General features: G+C 36.4%; 2 long non-coding RNA genes across 2 annotated transcripts; both read left to right on the top strand.

The window, feature by feature from the left end:
* Nucleotides 1-2,112: 2,112 nt before the first annotated feature.
* Nucleotides 2,113-9,499, top strand: LOC140344931 (uncharacterized). The gene is made up of 2 exons (XR_011923708.1): nucleotides 2,113-2,253; nucleotides 9,249-9,499. It is a non-coding gene; the product is annotated as an uncharacterized lncRNA (long non-coding RNA).
* Nucleotides 9,500-12,126: 2,627 nt separating this feature from the next.
* Nucleotides 12,127-19,571, top strand: LOC140344932 (uncharacterized). The gene is made up of 2 exons (XR_011923710.1): nucleotides 12,127-12,325; nucleotides 19,321-19,571. It is a non-coding gene; the product is annotated as an uncharacterized lncRNA (long non-coding RNA).
* The last annotated feature ends 1,109 nt before the right edge of the window (nucleotides 19,572-20,680 follow it).

The following is a 20,680-nucleotide window of genomic DNA, read 5'->3' on the forward strand; positions in this document are numbered from 1 at the left end:
TGTTGCTTCTGTTGGTATTAGGGCCCTTATATCAATGAACTGTGGTTACATTATGTTCCTCGATGCACTATGGTTCTATTCATGGTGATTTGGAACCAAGACACCTTTAATGAAGCACATTGCAATATGAGATAGTTATGGGTAATGCATAACTATGTTTTGTGGTACACCAGCCAAACATGGTGCAAGTCCAAGTCTTGATCAACAGTGGTGCATTGCAACCCATTCATATAAATCAGTTACCATCCATCCAAATAGTGGACTGCCATTTTGCAAATAGGTCCACATGTTTATTATATGAAGTTGTGGACAGACTTTTCATTGATATAAAAAGTAGGGACATGGCACACGTGTGCATATACTGCTCTTAGTAATTATGAAGACTCCAGAAAGCGCCTGTTAATGATTGGGCTGAACAAGCAAAGAAGATTTTGGAGCTCATTTGTAGGTAAATATTTTTTGTATTTTTTATTAAAAGTGCTGATAAGGGTAGGTGCACTCCATTATCCTATAGGTTTAATGCACATCAATGTGTAAATACCATGTGGCTTTTGTACATTTAGGTGAGTCAGTCCTTGGATTAAATGGGACTTTGACAAGCTTAAATGTATTGAAACATGTCTGTACTATTCAATGCACTTTACACTGTATATGTTCATTAGGGGGGCATTTGGAAACAATCACGTATAGTGGTGGTCAGTGTGGAGTATGTTATTGAGCTTGCATGAAAACAGGTTTGCTATTTTTTCCATTGAAACCAAGTAAATTTTACTTGTGTTTTGCAGCATTGTTATGTGGTATACATATATTTTTGTATTTTTAGGCACTAAAAGTGTCATAAACGCAGTAAAAACTAGCAAAACTGGATTCTCTGTGACACGTTGTTTTGTGGCGCAAGGTTGTCACCAGGGCTACTGTTTTTTCTTCCTGAATCATTCATTACCCAAGAGGGACTATATGTAAAATAAAATAGTTGCTATATTACTACCTTTTAAAAAAAAGGTTCAATTTAAAACTATGTATCCAGGAAAAATAACCAATGTGAGGTGAGTGTACAAGAGCTATACATTGCCTAAACTGCAAGACAATTATGCCCCGATTCTTTGTGGTCAGACTACGTCTTTTAGAGTCTTCTGCCCTGCCATTGAAGAGTTCCTTAGCCTTGTTTTAGGCTGTTGGTATTTTGTTAAAATTCTAATTTTAGTTTGTTAAACATAAGTGTTGTGCCAGGTACACATTGCCTGCCAGCTGCCGACTTACAGCTACCCCATGTCACTTATTAAATGAAATGAGAGTGTTTCAAAAGTGTTGGTAGGAGGTGACAGGAGTTTGCAGCAGATGACGCTTTTCCAGAGGCTATTTGCAGCGTCCAGCGATTCGTCTATTTAAACCATTGTGTGAAGTGACGCTTCTGCTTGTCAACCGCAAGGACAAAAGGCGACATAGTCTGCTTCATTTTCATGTGGTGTAACTGCACAACTTCACAAGCGTCTGTGTGAACAAACCCTTGTTTTAGTAGTAGTAATTTAGTTTAGTAGTAGACAACTAGTCTCCAGCCATGACAATTGCCCCTGCCTTCCACCTTACACAACGAGGGGCCCAGTCCTGTCACCCATTGCAATGCGCTATCACTCGCTGTGCTGGCATTTATTATGTGTTGGTGCTCAATTCCTGACATTCTGAAAGGTTTGCTTAAAATAATTGATTGTAAAGAGACTTAAGAGAAAATATGAAATAATGAATACGTAAGAAAAATATATGAAGTGCAGAACCTAATAACCTCCAGTCTTTTTTATGACATATTGGATGTGACATATATTATTTGTTCCTGTTCACCACCTCAGTTTGTAGTACTGAGTATTATATGTGTCAGAATATGGTGCCCTTATTCTGTTTTATATGTCACATAAAGGCCCAGCTCGGTGACCCCAGGGGCTGAGAAATACACATCGAGTCTCATACAATCTGTGGGGATGTGCGCCCTCAGCTGGCCGCCCGCAGCCTTGAGCTGTGCGGAAAGTCCCAGGCATGGGAAATCCCCGATGGGAGGGGGAGATTACGCTGCCTGCTAAACCTATAGCAGAGCCTCTGTCACCGCACACATATGCTAGCACCGGATTTCTCAATCGGTTCTTTTATGGGGCTCCGTGACATCCATCTGATCGCCTAGACGGAATGCAGCCACTGCTTATCGCATTATACATATAGAAACTGGGATTTAATGATCAAAGAAAGCTTCATACAACTATTAAGGTAAGACTGCGGCTGCTGGAATACTCTCATGGATTTTAGGATCCATGAGATCCCTTAGGATCCCTTCAGTAGGGACTAGCAATAAGACTTGCCACATCACTGAGGCGCAGCACAGGTGACAGCTTTTTCCTATAGCAGCTTGTTGGCGGCTCGGGGAGCACATATTGCGCATGCGCAGTAGAAGCCTGTTGCTGCAGCTATGACACTTGTTGGGTAATGCTGGCCATGGCTTTGTGCTCTACATTCATTGATATGTGTGGCATTATACTGACTCATGTCATATCCTCTGATAAAGTCTATGAATTTCCAGAATTTTGTAATATGTCAGTGATGAAGTCATGGTATGCAGGGAATGCTCCAGATAATGGTGGCAGGTTGGGTTCTATCTGGATGGGACACCTCAGTTATCAGTAGTTCTATTATTAGGAAGGGATCAAACAGACAATATTTAATCTATGGAATAAAATATATAGTTCCTAGTTATATATATAGTATACTCCCTGTGGTCAGACACCAATGGATGTTACTTCTCCATTATATAGAATGTAGCAATGTATTGGCAATTTACAGCAGCTCTCAGTGATAGCTCTACTTTAAATGGATTGTCACCAACCTTTATTTTCAGTGCAAAGTATTTTATTAGTTAGTTGTCTTTATAACTTTATAGGTTCTTTATACACCCTTTAGGATAACCCCTTTCTTCTGTTATCATTTTTCACAATGGCAATATGATTGTCGTACTGGACAATCCTCAGTCCTGCAGCAATATGAAATAAATGAACATTGCAATGGCACACCCTTGTTTATAGGAATCCCAAAAAGTCATTTGATGTGACTCAGACATAACTGTGCGCCAAATAATCACTATATCTAAAAAGCACGGACAATAGGAAAAAAGATATAATACAAAAAAGACATGCAAAAATATATATAAATAAAGATACACAGAGTATGATAGGAAATTAAATTTAAAAAAAGTTATTGAAATGCACGGTCAATTTGCACAATCATCACTGAGTAGTGATGAATATTATTATCAAGAAATACTGGGAAATTCTGGTAAATGTTACAGTTATAGAAGCAGAAATACCCAGAATCTTCTAAAGGAAGCTGAAAACATCCCAAGTTCACAAATAGATGATGACAGGGATTCAAGAGAACACCCATAACATAGTCTGCACACCAGAAATGTAACAAAATAGAAATTAATTGGAACCCAGAGCTATGGCACTTATAAACTATATATGCAACACATGCCCATAAATGGCTAGTAATAGTAAAAAAAATCTAGAGTATTCACTTTTTTTACTTTTATCTCATATGTACATATGTACAAAATAAATGTACCTAAATACAATAGATAGATCCTTTCTTTTTGTTTAGCAATATCTAAAGATATGTTACGCAGAATTCTTTCTAGGGAAGATCTAAAAAAGTCAAAAATGGATAATTTCATACTCATGTCTATTTTCTTTGGAGTGTGCCCCTAGTTTAAAGTGTTTAATGACTTGGAATGTCGTTCATCCTAGTCATAGAGCATCATATGTTAAAATCAATACAGATATAATTTCATGGAAAAAAGCACAACGGACAAGAAGGAAATATATATATGACCTGTCATCCTATAAACATTATCATTATGTAATGATAAATGCCAGATGCAATATCTGGGGGAAGGATTAAACTATAAATATTCCATAGCATAGCACTCCTTTTTTGTACAACTGTAACCCAAAGTCATTGATACACAGAATATAATGACTGGAGGGCAGGGGACACTTTTACATCCCTCTGCAAACCATGCAACCTAAATGGACAATTATTAAGCTTTATTTTAGATGTTTTATATAAGAAACCTTTCCCAGAAAGGAAATCATAGGAATGTTTATATTCTATTTTTTATATGGATACAATAGAGAAAGTTTTGAGTGGTCATTTTCTTTGTTTTTTGAATTGGGGCAGAAGGGTTTAGGGCTATAGAGATCTCCATTGAGAACAGAGGTGTGCATTGCTGCAGATACAACTTCTGGCGGTGTGATTACATGTACAGCTTCATGAATACTCTGATCACCTTTCCATTGATCAGATATTATTAGAAAATCTCCCCTGACTATAGGCTTCATGTTAGATACAAGCTCCTGACTCTGAGCTAAGATACTGAAGTACAGGATGCTGATTGGAGGAGGTGAGGTCACATGGGCTGCAGAATCACAACAAGGAAGTGTAAGCAGTGAAGAGAGAGGAGAGAGCTTGCTGCGCATGGTGGAGAGGTACAGACACTGACACCTTGTATTATGTTATGTATTTCTAGGAGCACCATGAGGGATCGCCATCACAGTGCTTATAGCATGTGTAATAAATGTGAGTGGAAGGCTTCCAGCTAAATTGGTTTCAGCACTAAACTACCAATTTTGCCAGCAGCAGCGTTACCCTGACTTCCTGTTCTGCTGACAGCAGCTTTACCAGACAGGAATATTTACAGGAATATAGGCAAAACAATTCTTGCTGCTTCTGTTTTGCCTAAAAGAATCAGTTTGCTGTCAGTGCTGTTGTTAAAGATTTCCCCTCATTTTGGGTTCTGATTTAATAATGTAATATGTTGGCGCTATATAAATCCTGTTTAATAATAATAAAGCTCTCTAACACTGAAGAAGATAGACTATCATGGGGAAACCTGGGTGATCCAGTAAACCTGCAATGGATTGAAAACATTTGCCAAGTAACGGAAAAAGATTTTGGGTCTGTTGGATCACCCAAGTTCCTGGGATCTCCTTTTACCTGCCAAAAGATATTTATTCTTTCTTTTCTCTCCTCCTGTCAGCACGCTCCCTGTCAGTTATTACTTCGTATACCCAAAGTTTAGTTCTTTACTTCACAATCTGACTGCTTCTGTACAAGAATGACTAAAGGCTGACATCAAGTCATTCTTGTGTATTCATATTTTTAATGAATGGGTTAATTAATGCATTCATTGATGTTTAATATCAGGTTTGAAATATTGAATTTTCTCCCACTGTCTGCAGATATAGGTAAGGTTGTAATGAGACAAACATTCTTTGCATTGGTTGGCATTTTCACATTTGGATTGACAAGTTTGTCCCCTGAAATGGCATAATAGATATACACTGATTACCAAAAATATTAAAACCACTGGCAGCAGGATGGTATAGGACAGTGATTCTTAACCAGTGATTCTTAGTTCCGCAAAACCCTAGGGCTCCTCTAGAAATTACCAGGGGTTTCTTAAACTGTGGGTGATAGACGTCCCATAACATGATTCCTGCATAGTTTCAGGGCCAACACCACTTGGCATATCCAGCTGAATGAAACCAATGACCTTTTAATTGTCTGTAAATCGAAGGCATGCTGGACATTTTTCCCACTGATAACTGATGCAAATAACATTTTCCCATTTATTATTTTTAGCAGGAGTTCCCTTACATCTGAGAATTATTTTATCGGTTCCTCATGAGAAAGGCTGCTAGAAGAAGTAGGCAGGTCAGCTGGAAGCAATTTGACTTTAAATTCCACTGCTTACACCTTGGTGCCAGATACTAAGGACACCTTCAGAAGTGTTGTCCCAAAGCTGTTATGGCAGCACAGGGGGATCTACACCATATTAGCTAGGTGGTTGCACGTGGTTGGATGTTTTGGCTAATCAGTATATATTTTATTATCTGTTATTCTCTCACACTGGCAACAGCTGAATATCAATCTGAAATTCATATATGATAAAAGTTTTACCTGTAAAAATAGTTACTTTTACATCCTTCAAAACAGGAAGCTAAATAATGACCCAGCAGGGCAACTTTTTGTGGACATCAGCAAGTTACTCTGTATTACTCAGCATGAAAGGATCTCCTGTGCCATTTCTTCATGTTGCTGAATTGAATAACAGATTTGTTTTAGAGAGCAGCAGAAAGTTTTGTCTATATCTGTCTTTAATGCTGATTAGAGTACATCACTTTTTATTAAACTTTGTGGCCTTGTTGTATATGTGCTCATGGGCTGCAGTCTGTGCCAAAGAGACGCAAAGATCTCATCTATGGTTAACAAATCTAATAAAGTGTCATGTGTCATCAGTTTTGCTTTTATTAATATTATATTTATTATTATTACCATTATTTAAATAGCATCAACATATTATACAGCACTTTGCAAAGTCCATTGTCATAGCGCTATCACCCTTATAGGGAGTCTTAGGTTCAAGGTTGACCTGTAAGGATAGAAATATAAAAGCCATTTCTGGCTTAATTGTGAACATTTTTGCTCTGGATTTGTGACTTATACCTCAGTACCTATTGAGTCTTTGGCCTGTAACAAGCATGTGGCCTATTGAGTCTAAAACGTTATACTTTATCCAATTTATTGACTCAATTCATTTTAAAAATAAAAAAAAAGTGTTCATCAAACATTGACTGGATCTAATGGAATGTAAATATTATACATATACATAATAACTAATATGCATTATAAGAATCAAGAATTATTTATTCAGGACAAAAGCATCAGTTTTTTTCTTGAACTTGAAATTGTGTAAAAGTAAGTGTAACAGTAGTGGGAGGATGTGAAAATAAAGTCACATACTGGCAATGTTGTGTTTTGAGTCACACCTAGTTATATCTATTGTTTCATATTAAATACCAACACACAATTATAAAAAGACAGAGCAAGGGGAAGCAAAGGTGCTGTCCGCACCAACTAGAAATTACCTGTGACTTCTCTAGCGCAGGTTAGCAAAGTTTGACTGTTGTAGATAAGATATTGAGGTTTTCTTTACATTCAGTGATAATATTTAGTTATTTGATACCCAGAAGTCTTTTGGCAAGAATAACCATGCATTGTTTTTAGAGGAGACAAATGTTCTTACCATGTAAATGGTGGTAAGATGTCTGCCAATACTGTAAGCCCACCATGACTATCAGCACGATTCAGGAGATGTGCAGTAACCGTGTACTCGTGAGTAACCACTTCCTTCTCTACATTAAGAGTAAAGGATCAAGACAACAAAATGGTAGCCCTCTGTGTACATATACAACGTAACTGTTTAGAAGCGCTCACTATTTTTATTATTAAATTATTTTTATTAAAAAGGATTTATATAGCGCCAACATAATACGCAGCGCTAATATCATCCTTCTTGAAAGCTGTATAAGGGTGATAAACACTGGAGAGTCCATCTGGGCTGTATGTGACCTTCTTGAAAGTTTAAAGATGGCCAGTCAGCTTTGTCAATTCTTTTGGCCATCTCAAGCAATGCCCTTTTGGCTTCTATAGCATGTGCCACCATTGATGATATTGAATGAGGTCCTATAAAATAGAGGTTTAACTTAAGATATGATAGGTCTGATTTATTAAAGCTCACCATGACTGAAGAAGTTACTCTCTCATGGGAGAACCTGTGTGATCCAACAAACATGAAATGGATTTCCTAAAAAATCAATTGCTATTAGTTGGGAACATTTTTTAATCCTGGAGCAGATCTATTCCATGTTTGCTGGCTCACACAGGTTCCCCCATGATACTCAATCTTCTCCAGTCTTGGAGAGCTTTAATAAATCAGGCCTGATATATCTGGAGATTTTGTTTTGCTTAAGAAAAGGACCTATCGGATCCTAACCAGTGTGAGCAGGTTTTCAAACTGTCCCTGGGGAAGTACTGATTCACAATTTTAAAAAAAAACTTTTCAAATATTTTTTTTTCCCAAGGGTATGTTTGTGACCTAATTGGTTTTGCTTTATTAAAAAAAATATATTGTGCTAATCTCTTGTGATTTATGGTAACTATTCAGCAATAAATTCCCCATGATTTGTGATAAAGACAACTTATCGCAGAAACCGCTTTCAGTGTGGTGTCACGAGGGGTGACATCGGGTTAAGACGACTGTTCATCACATGACTATGTGATCAATATGTAAAACAACGAAAATGTACTGTGTAATTTTTTCCAAATTATATTATAAGAATTGATTTGTCAACACTCTCATTACCACTGTAAAGTAGTAAGGTGGAATTATCTTCACAAAAAGCACAAAGAGGAAGACAGGTGTCACTTCATTCATAAATCTCTCCTCTACTATTACGATGTAGCACTGTGCTGCTCTGCACTTCATCCAAATGTTTCTAAAATAATGTGTTAAGTACCTTGATAAACCTAGTGCAGATATTTGTCATTACAAATTGCTGTAAATGAGGTGTAGTCATATTGCGAGTTGCATATTAAAAAGCAGCGTGCAAGTTAGGATATTATTGACCAGATAAAATTGATAATCACATTGAAGCACTTGCTAAAGAATAATGTCAATCAGTTATGTATGTATGTGTATGTATATATGGGGACTTCTTTACCTGCCAAAGATTCAGCTGGTCCTGTATTTTTATACATTCAAACACACTTATTTAGATTTGTGGGCTTGCTGTGGATTAAAAGAATGATTATTTCAAATAGCTGAATGATAAATAGCAGAATCTGCCCCTAAAATAGACTCGGTCCCTATTTACCAGTCTGGTTGCTAAAGGTAACTCAAGTATCTTTTCTCTCTCTGTGGTAATTATGTTAATAAGTAGGGCCATGGACCCAATAATTTTATGGAAAGTGACTGACTGACCACTATTTGCAACAAATCCATATTTCTGCCAGTTTTTTTCCATTTTAATGCAGAAGCCTCTTAATGTTAATAAAAGTATCCTAATATTGTTTTACTGCTTGTAAATTAATCAGGCGTTACAAATTGCCTGTTGTCCTGGTAAATGTATGTGTAATTTATGTAGTACCTTCACTATAGATGTCATCTTATCTACAATACATAAATGACATCAGAGCTGTATGACTAAGTCTCCTTTTTTATTTGTGAAATCTCGGAAACTTGCCATAGCAGTTTTGTAATTGCAGGGGAATTTTGAACTGTGTACATGTAAAATGCCAAGTTTACAACCCTCAGGTGCATGTTCAGCATACATATGACAGCTAACTGACTTCCTTACACTTTTCCACAGAAACATGGCAAGCACGCACGTCCTTCCACAGGACTTGTACATGAGCAACATGCTTAAGGCTGTAAAAATCCGAGAGAGGACCAAACAGGACATTGTGAAGCCCAGCAATGGAATTATACATCATTTAAGATCAATGCACCGATGTACTATTGAACTCTTTATGATCTGTCACTTTTGCACTAAATTTCGGGAGATTCTGCAGAAGAGTTTGTTTGACAGATCAATGCAAGTTGCACTGGAAAGTCACAAAAGGTTAAATGCATGTAAAGAAGTGAAGAAACTTGTGCCTTTGAGAACAAATGGTAAGTATTACGTTTGTATTTGTATGTGTATATATATCTATAGATGTCTTTGTGTGTGTGTGTGTGTGTGTGTGTGTGTGTGTATATGTATATATATATATATATATATATATATTTATATATATATATAATTTTATTTTTTTTTCTTGTTTGATTTGATATTTGTTGTATGGCTTTGTATTTTTGCAAGAGATAGCACTACAAGCTGATTGTTAATTTATAATATGAAGTGCACTTTATTATGACATATCTTGAAAAATGTTAGCTTTGTTACCAAGATGAAATATTATTCAACAATTTCAGCTTGGCAGGTTTATTGTGTGTTTGCCATGACTTTTAATGTGGATATATATATATATATATATATATATATATTTTTTTTTTTTTATTTAATTTATTTATGCCTACTGTACACTGTATTCCATAAAAGCTACCTTAAACCAGGAAGCACAGACATTTTGTCCTCATGGATTTTACTTGTTTGGTGGGTCTTCTCTTAGAGACCCCATAATTTTTAAAAGGGATTTCCAGGAATATTTATAGCTACATAAATGTTGAGTTCAACTCAATGTTTCGTTTTCTTCAACTGAATCCGGTCGGGTTAAAGGATATCATTATTCTTTGAACTTACATTCTTATGAATACATTCATAAAAATGTTTTGTTTGAAAGTCACATTCACGGAATACCTTACACAAAGGTTGTCTTTTGAATGGTAAAAATCATGTGACTTGAAATATCAGAATGACACAAAATGAGGAAGAACATTGGTCATATAAACTGAAACTTACCAGAGAGAAGAAAAAAAAAATTCCCAGTTCATTGTACTGCAGAGATTTTACTTGTCTGATGAATATGCATTCCAGCCAGGCTTGTCCCGCCCTCTTGGAAAGTCCTGTCTGCTGCTATGTTGAAAGAAGAGAACAGAAAAATTACAATAGGCTTTAGCCAATTGCTAATCATCTCATTGAACTCTGGGAAATTCCGAGTGACAGGGAATTTTATGCTGATCATTCTTTGATTGACACAAGCAAATAACAAATCTGATCTTTGTTCCACATTTTACAATGAAGGGGAAAACTACCTGTGTTCATTTACACACTGTTCTTTTGTCCTCTGCTTATCACCCTGTGCTCAGTCTAAAGCTGCAGCGTGACTGAAAATAGAACAGTCTGATTCTGGCTGCATTATACAGCTGTTTTTCAGTTTGGTAAATCTTAATAATAATTATTGTTTTTATTATATGTATCATCATATATGATATCATCATATGATTGTTTGGGTGACACAATTCCCTAGTGGTTTATTTGAGCTGGTTTGGTTAGAACAAGACATTGTCTGGCTATCTGATGGATATTATTTACCAGACATTTTTAACCAGGGGTCCTCCTAGGGGTCCCCTGGGCTACATCTGATTCACCTACCATTCTATTATGCAAGCATACTTCAAAGCACCAGTGGTACAACACCAATTACCTTTGTAGATGTCGGTAAGGGTGCATTTGCAGGGATTTCCTAAGACGTGAAAATGATTTTAGGGGTGTAAAATGTTGAAAGGCTTGTGTATTTGATATTTGAAAAGTACTACAACTCCTGATCAAATGACTGGAAAGCTGTTTTAAATGACCAGGTAAAAACAATGCATTAGGCTAAATCAAAAAAGAAAAAAATGAACCCAAAAGTGTTCTTGCACGAGGGCCTTTTACCATGTTCACCACTAATCTGATGCTAGTGTGTGTTATTAGACTGAAAGCTTTATAGACAGGAAAAAAAAATATTGTTCTCCAGAAAGCCCTACAGAAAAAATGTAAATTACACTTGAAAAGCTGCAGTGGTAGGAGGTGACAGGAGTTTGCAGCAGATGACGCTTTTCCAGAGGCTATTTGCAGCGTCCAGCGATTCGTCTATTTAAACCATTGTGTGAAGTGACGCTTCTGCTTGTCAACCGCAAGGACAAAAGGCGACATAGTCTGCTTCATTTTCATGTGGTGTAACTGCACAACTTCACAAGCGTCTGTGTGAACAAACCCTTGTTTTAGTAGTAGTAATTTAGTTTAGTAGTAGACAACTAGTCTCCAGCCATGACAATTGCCCCTGCCTTCCACCTTACACAACGAGGGGCCCAGTCCTGTCACCCATTGCAATGCGCTATCACTCGCTGTGCTGGCATTTATTATGTGTTGGTGCTCAATTCCTGACATTCTGAAAGGTTTGCTTAAAATAATTGATTGTAAAGAGACTTAAGAGAAAATATGAAATAATGAATATGTAAGAAAAATATATGAAGTGCAGAACCTAATAACCTCCAGTCTTTTTTATGACATATTGGATGTGACATATATTATTTGTTCCTGTTCACCACCTCAGTTTGTAGTACTGAGTATTATATGTGTCAGAATATGGTGCCCTTATTCTGTTTTATATGTCACATAAAGCCCCAGCTCGGTGACCCCAGGGGCTGAGAAATACACATCGAGTCTCATACAATCTGTGGGGATGTGCGCCCTCAGCTGGCCGCCCGCAGCCTTGAGCTGTGCGGAAAGTCCCAGGCATGGGAAATCCCCGATGGGAGGGGGAGATTACGCTGCCTGCTAAACCTATAGCAGAGCCTCTGTCACCGCACACATATGCTAGCACCGGATTTTTCAATCGGTTCTTTTATGGGGCTCCGTGACATCCATCTGATCGCCTAGACGGAATGCAGCCACTGCTTATCGCATTATACATATAGAAACTGGGATTTAATGATCAAAGAAAGCTTCATACAACTATTAAGGTAAGACTGCGGCTGCTGGAATACTCTCATGGATTTTAGGATCCATGAGATCCCTTAGGATCCCTTCAGTAGGGACTAGCAATAAGACTTGCCACATCACTGAGGCGCAGCACAGGTGACAGCTTTTTCCTATAGCAGCTTGTTGGCGGCTCGGGGAGCACATATTGCGCATGCGCAGTAGAAGCCTGTTGCTGCAGCTATGACACTTGTTGGGTAATGCTGGCCATGGCTTTGTGCTCTACATTCATTGATATGTGTGGCATTATACTGACTCATGTCATATCCTCTGATAAAGTCTATGAATTTCCAGAATTTTGTAATATGTCAGTGATGAAGTCATGGTATGCAGGGAATGCTCCAGATAATGGTGGCAGGTTGGGTTCTATCTGGATGGGACACCTCAGTTATCAGTAGTTCTATTATTAGGAAGGGATCAAACAGACAATATTTAATCTATGGAATAAAATATATAGTTCCTAGTTATATATATAGTATACTCCCTGTGGTCAGACACCAATGGATGTTACTTCTCCATTATATAGAATGTAGCAATGTATTGGCAATTTACAGCAGCTCTCAGTGATAGCTCTACTTTAAATGGATTGTCACCAACCTTTATTTTCAGTGCAAAGTATTTTATTAGTTAGTTGTCTTTATAACTTTATAGGTTCTTTATACACCCTTTAGGATAACCCCTTTCTTCTGTTATCATTTTTCACAATGGCAATATGATTGTCGTACTGGACAATCCTCAGTCCTGCAGCAATATGAAATAAATGAACATTGCAATGGCACACCCTTGTTTATAGGAATCCCAAAAAGTCATTTGATGTGACTCAGACATAACTGTGCGCCAAATAATCACTATATCTAAAAAGCACGGACAATAGGAAAAAAGATATAATACAAAAAAGACATGCAAAAATATATATAAATAAAGATACACAGAGTATGATAGGAAATTAAATTTAAAAAAAGTTATTGAAATGCACGGTCAATTTGCACAATCATCACTGAGTAGTGATGAATATTATTATCAAGAAATACTGGGAAATTCTGGTAAATGTTACAGTTATAGAAGCAGAAATACCCAGAATCTTCTAAAGGAAGCTGAAAACATCCCAAGTTCACAAATAGATGATGACAGGGATTCAAGAGAACACCCATAACATAGTCTGCACACCAGAAATGTAACAAAATAGAAATTAATTGGAACCCAGAGCTATGGCACTTATAAACTATATATGCAACACATGCCCATAAATGGCTAGTAATAGTAAAAAAAATCTAGAGTATTCACTTTTTTTACTTTTATCTCATATGTACATATGTACAAAATAAATGTACCTAAATACAATAGATAGATCCTTTCTTTTTGTTTAGCAATATCTAAAGATATGTTACGCAGAATTCTTTCTAGGGAAGATCTAAAAAAGTCAAAAATGGATAATTTCATACTCATGTCTATTTTCTTTGGAGTGTGCCCCTAGTTTAAAGTGTTTAATGACTTGGAATGTCGTTCATCCTAGTCATAGAGCATCATATGTTAAAATCAATACAGATATAATTTCATGGAAAAAAGCACAACGGACAAGAAGGAAATATATATATGACCTGTCATCCTATAAACATTATCATTATGTAATGATAAATGCCAGATGCAATATCTGGGGGAAGGATTAAACTATAAATATTCCATAGCATAGCACTCCTTTTTTGTACAACTGTAACCCAAAGTCATTGATACACAGAATATAATGACTGGAGGGCAGGGGACACTTTTACATCCCTCTGCAAACCATGCAACCTAAATGGACAATTATTAAGCTTTATTTTAGATGTTTTATATAAGAAACCTTTCCCAGAAAGGAAATCATAGGAATGTTTATATTCTATTTTTTATATGGATACAATAGAGAAAGTTTTGAGTGGTCATTTTCTTTGTTTTTTGAATTGGGGCAGAAGGGTTTAGGGCTATAGAGATCTCCATTGAGAACAGAGGTGTGCATTGCTGCAGATACAACTTCTGGCGGTGTGATTACATGTACAGCTTCATGAATACTCTGATCACCTTTCCATTGATCAGATATTATTAGAAAATCTCCCCTGACTATAGGCTTCATGTTAGATACAAGCTCCTGACTCTGAGCTAAGATACTGAAGTACAGGATGCTGATTGGAGGAGGTGAGGTCACATGGGCTGCAGAATCACAACAAGGAAGTGTAAGCAGTGAAGAGAGAGGAGAGAGCTTGCTGCGCATGGTGGAGAGGTACAGACACTGACACCTTGTATTATGTTATGTATTTCTAGGAGCACCATGAGGGATCACCATCACAGTGCTTATATCATGTGTAATAAATGTGAGTGGAAGGCTTCCAGCTAAATTGGTTTCAGCACTAAACTACCAATTTTGCCAGCAGCAGCGTTACCCTGACTTCCTGTTCTGCTGACAGCAGCTTTACCAGACAGGAATATTTACAGGAATATAGGCAAAACAATTCTTGCTGCTTCTGTTTTGCCTAAAAGAATCAGTTTGCTGTCAGTGCTGTTGTTAAAGATTTCCCCTCATTTTGGGTTCTGATTTAATAATGTAATATGTTGGCGCTATATAAATCCTGTTTAATAATAATAAAGCTCTCTAACACTGAAGAAGATAGACTATCATGGGGAAACCTGGGTGATCCAGTAAACCTGCAATGGATTGAAAACATTTGCCAAGTAACGGAAAAAGATTTTGGGTCTGTTGGATCACCCAAGTTCCTGGGATCTCCTTTTACCTGCCAAAAGATATTTATTCTTTCTTTTCTCTCCTCCTGTCAGCACGCTCCCTGTCAGTTATTACTTCGTATACCCAAAGTTTAGTTCTTTACTTCACAATCTGACTGCTTCTGTACAAGAATGACTAAAGGCTGACATCAAGTCATTCTTGTGTATTCATATTTTTAATGAATGGGTTAATTAATGCATTCATTGATGTTTAATATCAGGTTTGAAATATTGAATTTTCTCCCACTGTCTGCAGATATAGGTAAGGTTGTAATGAGACAAACATTCTTTGCATTGGTTGGCATTTTCACATTTGGATTGACAAGTTTGTCCCCTGAAATGGCATAATAGATATACACTGATTACCAAAAATATTAAAACCACTGGCAGCAGGATGGTATAGGACAGTGATTCTTAACCAGTGATTCTTAGTTCCGCAAAACCCTAGGGCTCCTCTAGAAATTACCAGGGGTTTCTTAAACTGTGGGTGATAGACGTCCCATAACATGATTCCTGCATAGTTTCAGGGCCAACACCACTTGGCATATCCAGCTGAATGAAACCAATGACCTTTTAATTGTCTGTAAATCGAAGGCATGCTGGACATTTTTCCCACTGATAACTGATGCAAATAACATTTTCCCATTTATTATTTTTAGCAGGAGTTCCCTTACATCTGAGAATTATTTTATCGGTTCCTCATGAGAAAGGCTGCTAGAAGAAGTAGGCAGGTCAGCTGGAAGCAATTTGACTTTAAATTCCACTGCTTACACCTTGGTGCCAGATACTAAGGACACCTTCAGAAGTGTTGTCCCAAAGCTGTTATGGCAGCACAGGGGGATCTACACCATATTAGCTAGGTGGTTGCACGTGGTTGGATGTTTTGGCTAATCAGTATATATTTTATTATCTGTTATTCTCTCACACTGGCAACAGCTGAATATCAATCTGAAATTCATATATGATAAAAGTTTTACCTGTAAAAATAGTTACTTTTACATCCTTCAAAACAGGAAGCTAAATAATGACCCAGCAGGGCAACTTTTTGTGGACATCAGCAAGTTACTCTGTATTACTCAGCATGAAAGGATCTCCTGTGCCATTTCTTCATGTTGCTGAATTGAATAACAGATTTGTTTTAGAGAGCAGCAGAAAGTTTTGTCTATATCTGTCTTTAATGCTGATTAGAGTACATCACTTTTTATTAAACTTTGTGGCCTTGTTGTATATGTGCTCATGGGCTGCAGTCTGTGCCAAAGAGACGCAAAGATCTCATCTATGGTTAACAAATCTAATAAAGTGTCATGTGTCATCAGTTTTGCTTTTATTAATATTATATTTATTATTATTACCATTATTTAAATAGCATCAACATATTATACAGCACTTTGCAAAGTCCATTGTCATAGCGCTATCACCCTTATAGGGAGTCTTAGGTTCAAGGTTGACCTGTAAGGATAGAAATATAAAAGCCATTTCTGGCTTAATTGTGAACATTTTTGCTCTGGATTTGTGACTTATACCTCAGTACCTATTGAGTCTTTGGCCTGTAACAAGCATGTGGCCTATTGAGTCTAAAACGTTATACTTTATCCAATTTATTGACTCAATTCATTTTAAAAATAAAAAAAAAGTGTTCATCAAACATTGACTGGATCTAATGGAATGTAAATATTATACATATACATAATAACTAATATGCATTATAAGAATCAAGAATTATTTCTTCAGGACAAAAGCATCAGTTTTTTTCTTGAACTTGAAATTGTGTAAAAGTAAGTGTAACAGTAGTGGGAGGATGTGAAAATAAAGTCACATACTGGCAATGTTGTGTTTTGAGTCACACCTAGTTATATCTATTGTTTCATATTAAATACCAACACACAATTATAAAAAGACAGAGCAAGGGGAAGCAAAGGTGCTGTCCGCACCAACTAGAAATTACCTGTGACTTCTCTAGCGCAGGTTAGCAAAGTTTGACTGTTGTAGATAAGATATTGAGGTTTTCTTTACATTCAGTGATAATATTTAGTTATTTGATACCCAGAAGTCTTTTGGCAAGAATAACCATGCATTGTTTTTAGAGGAGACAAATGTTCTTACCATGTAAATGGTGGTAAGATGTCTGCCAATACTGTAAGCCCACCATGACTATCAGCACGATTCAGGAGATGTGCAGTAACCGTGTACTCGTGAGTAACCACTTCCTTCTCTACATTAAGAGTAAAGGATCAAGACAACAAAATGGTAGCCCTCTGTGTACATATACAACGTAACTGTTTAGAAGCGCTCACTATTTTTATTATTAAATTATTTTTATTAAAAAGGATTTATATAGCGCCAACATAATACGCAGCGCTAATATCATCCTTCTTGAAAGCTGTATAAGGGTGATAAACACTGGAGAGTCCATCTGGGCTGTATGTGACCTTCTTGAAAGTTTAAAGATGGCCAGTCAGCTTTGTCAATTCTTTTGGCCATCTCAAGCAATGCCCTTTTGGCTTCTATAGCATGTGCCACCATTGATGATATTGAATGAGGTCCTATAAAATAGAGGTTTAACTTAAGATATGATAGGTCTGATTTATTAAAGCTCACCATGACTGAAGAAGTTACTCTCTCATGGGAGAACCTGTGTGATCCAACAAACATGAAATGGATTTCCTAAAAAATTAATTGCTATTAGTTGGGAACATTTTTTAATCCTGGAGCAGATCTATTCCATGTTTGCTGGCTCACACAGGTTCCCCCATGATACTCAATCTTCTCCAGTCTTGGAGAGCTTTAATAAATCAGGCCTGATATATCTGGAGATTTTGTTTTGCTTAAGAAAAGGACCTATCGGATCCTAACCAGTGTGAGCAGGTTTTCAAACTGTCCCTGGGGAAGTACTGATTCACAATTTTAAAAAAAAACTTTTCAAATATTTTTTTTTCCCAAGGGTATGTTTGTGACCTAATTGGTTTTGCTTTATTAAAAAAAATATATTGTGCTAATCTCTTGTGATTTATGGTAACTATTCAGCAATAAATTCCCCATGATTTGTGATAAAGACAACTTATCGCAGAAACCGCTTTCAGTGTGGTGTCACGAGGGGTGACATCGGGTTAAGACGACTGTTCATCACATGACTATGTGATCAATATGTAAAACAACGAAAATGTACTGTGTAATTTTTTCCAAATTATATTATAAGAATTGATTTGTCAACACTCTCATTACCACTGTAAAGTAGTAAGGTGGAATTATCTTCACAAAAAGCACAAAGAGGAAGACAGGTGTCACTTCATTCATAAATCTCTCCTCTACTATTACGATGTAGCACTGTGCTGCTCTGCACTTCATCCAAATGTTTCTAAAATAATGTGTTAAGTACCTTGATAAACCTAGTGCAGATATTTGTCATTACAAATTGCTGTAAATGAGGTGTAGTCATATTGCGAGTTGCATATTAAAAAGCAGCGTGCAAGTTAGGATATTATTGACCAGATAAAATTGATAATCACATTGAAGCACTTGCTAAAGAATAATGTCAATCAGTTATGTATGTATGTGTATGTATATATGGGGACTTCTTTACCTGCCAAAGATTCAGCTGGTCCTGTATTTTTATACATTCAAACACACTTATTTAGATTTGTGGGCTTGCTGTGGATTAAAAGAATGATTATTTCAAATAGCTGAATGATAAATAGCAGAATCTGCCCCTAAAATAGACTCGGTCCCTATTTACCAGTCTGGTTGCTAAAGGTAACTCAAGTATCTTTTCTCTCTCTGTGGTAATTATGTTAATAAGTAGGGCCATGGACCCAATAATTTTATGGAAAGTGACTGACTGACCACTATTTGCAACAAATCCATATTTCTGCCAGTTTTTTTCCATTTTAATGCAGAAGCCTCTTAATGTTAATAAAAGTATCCTAATATTGTTTTACTGCTTGTAAATTAATCAGGCGTTACAAATTGCCTGTTGTCCTGGTAAATGTATGTGTAATTTATGTAGTACCTTCACTATAGATGTCATCTTATCTACAATACATAAATGACATCAGAGCTGTATGACTAAGTCTCCTTTTTTATTTGTGAAATCTCGGAAACTTGCCATTGCAGTTTTGTAATTGCAGGGGAATTTTGAACTGTGTACATGTAAAATGCCAAGTTTACAACCCTCAGGTGCATGTTCAGCATACATATGACAGCTAACTGACTTCCTTACACTTTTCCACAGAAACATGGCAAGCACGCACGTCCTTCCACAGGACTTGTACATGAGCAACATGCTTAAGGCTGTAAAAATCCGAGAGAGGACCAAACAGGACATTGTGAAGCCCAGCAATGGAATTATACATCATTTAAGATCAATGCACCGATGTACTATTGAACTCTTTATGATCTGTCACTTTTGCACTAAATTTCGGGAGATTCTGCAGAAGAGTTTGTTTGACAGATCAATGCAAGTTGCACTGGAAAGTCACAAAAGGTTAAATGCATGTAAAGAAGTGAAGAAACTTGTGCCTTTGAGAACAAATGGTAAGTATTACGTTTGTATTTGTATGTGTATATATATCTATAGATGTCTTTGTGTGTGTGTGTGTGTGTGTGTGTGTGTGTGTATATGTATATATATATATATATATATATATATTTATATATATATATAATTTTATTTTTTTTTCTTGTTTGATTTGATATTTGTTGTATGGCTTTGTATTTTTGCAAGAGATAGCACTACAAGCTGATTGTTAATTTATAATATGAAGTGCACTTTATTATGACATATCTTGAAAAATGTTAGCTTTGTTACCAAGATGAAATATTATTCAACAATTTCAGCTTGGCAGGTTTATTGTGTGTTTGCCATGACTTTTAATGTGGATATATATATATATATATATATATATATATTTTTTTTTTTTTATTTAATTTATTTATGCCTACTGTACACTGTATTCCATAAAAGCTACCTTAAACCAGGAAGCACAGACATTTTGTCCTCATGGATTTTACTTGTTTGGTGGGTCTTCTCTTAGAGACCCCATAATTTTTAAAAGGGATTTCCAGGAATATTTATAGCTACATAAATGTTGAGTTCAACTCAATGTTTCGTTTTCTTCAACTGAATCCGGTCGGGTTAAAGGATATCATTATTCTTTGAACTTACATTCTTATGAATACATTCATAAAAATGTTTTGTTTGAAAGTCACATTCACGGAATACCTTACACAAAGGTTGTCTTTTGAATGGTAAAAATCATGTGACTTGAAATATCAGAATGACACAAAATGAGGAAGAACATTGGTCATATAAACTGAAACTTACCAGAGAGAAGAAAAAAAAAATTCCCAGTTCATTGTACTGCAGAGATTTTACTTGTCTGATGAATATGCATTCCAGCCAGGCTTGTCCCGCCCTCTTGGAAAGTCCTGTCTGCTGCTATGTTGAAAGAAGAGAACAGAAAAATTACAATAGGCTTTAGCCAATTGCTAATCATCTCATTGAACTCTGGGAAATTCCGAGTGACAGGGAATTTTATGCTGATCATTCTTTGATTGACACAAGCAAATAACAAATCTGATCTTTGTTCCAC

Source organism: Pyxicephalus adspersus, unplaced genomic scaffold (genome assembly GCF_032062135.1).
Source record: "Pyxicephalus adspersus unplaced genomic scaffold, UCB_Pads_2.0 Sca211, whole genome shotgun sequence".
NCBI classification, from domain to species: Eukaryota; Metazoa; Chordata; class Amphibia; order Anura; family Pyxicephalidae; genus Pyxicephalus; species Pyxicephalus adspersus.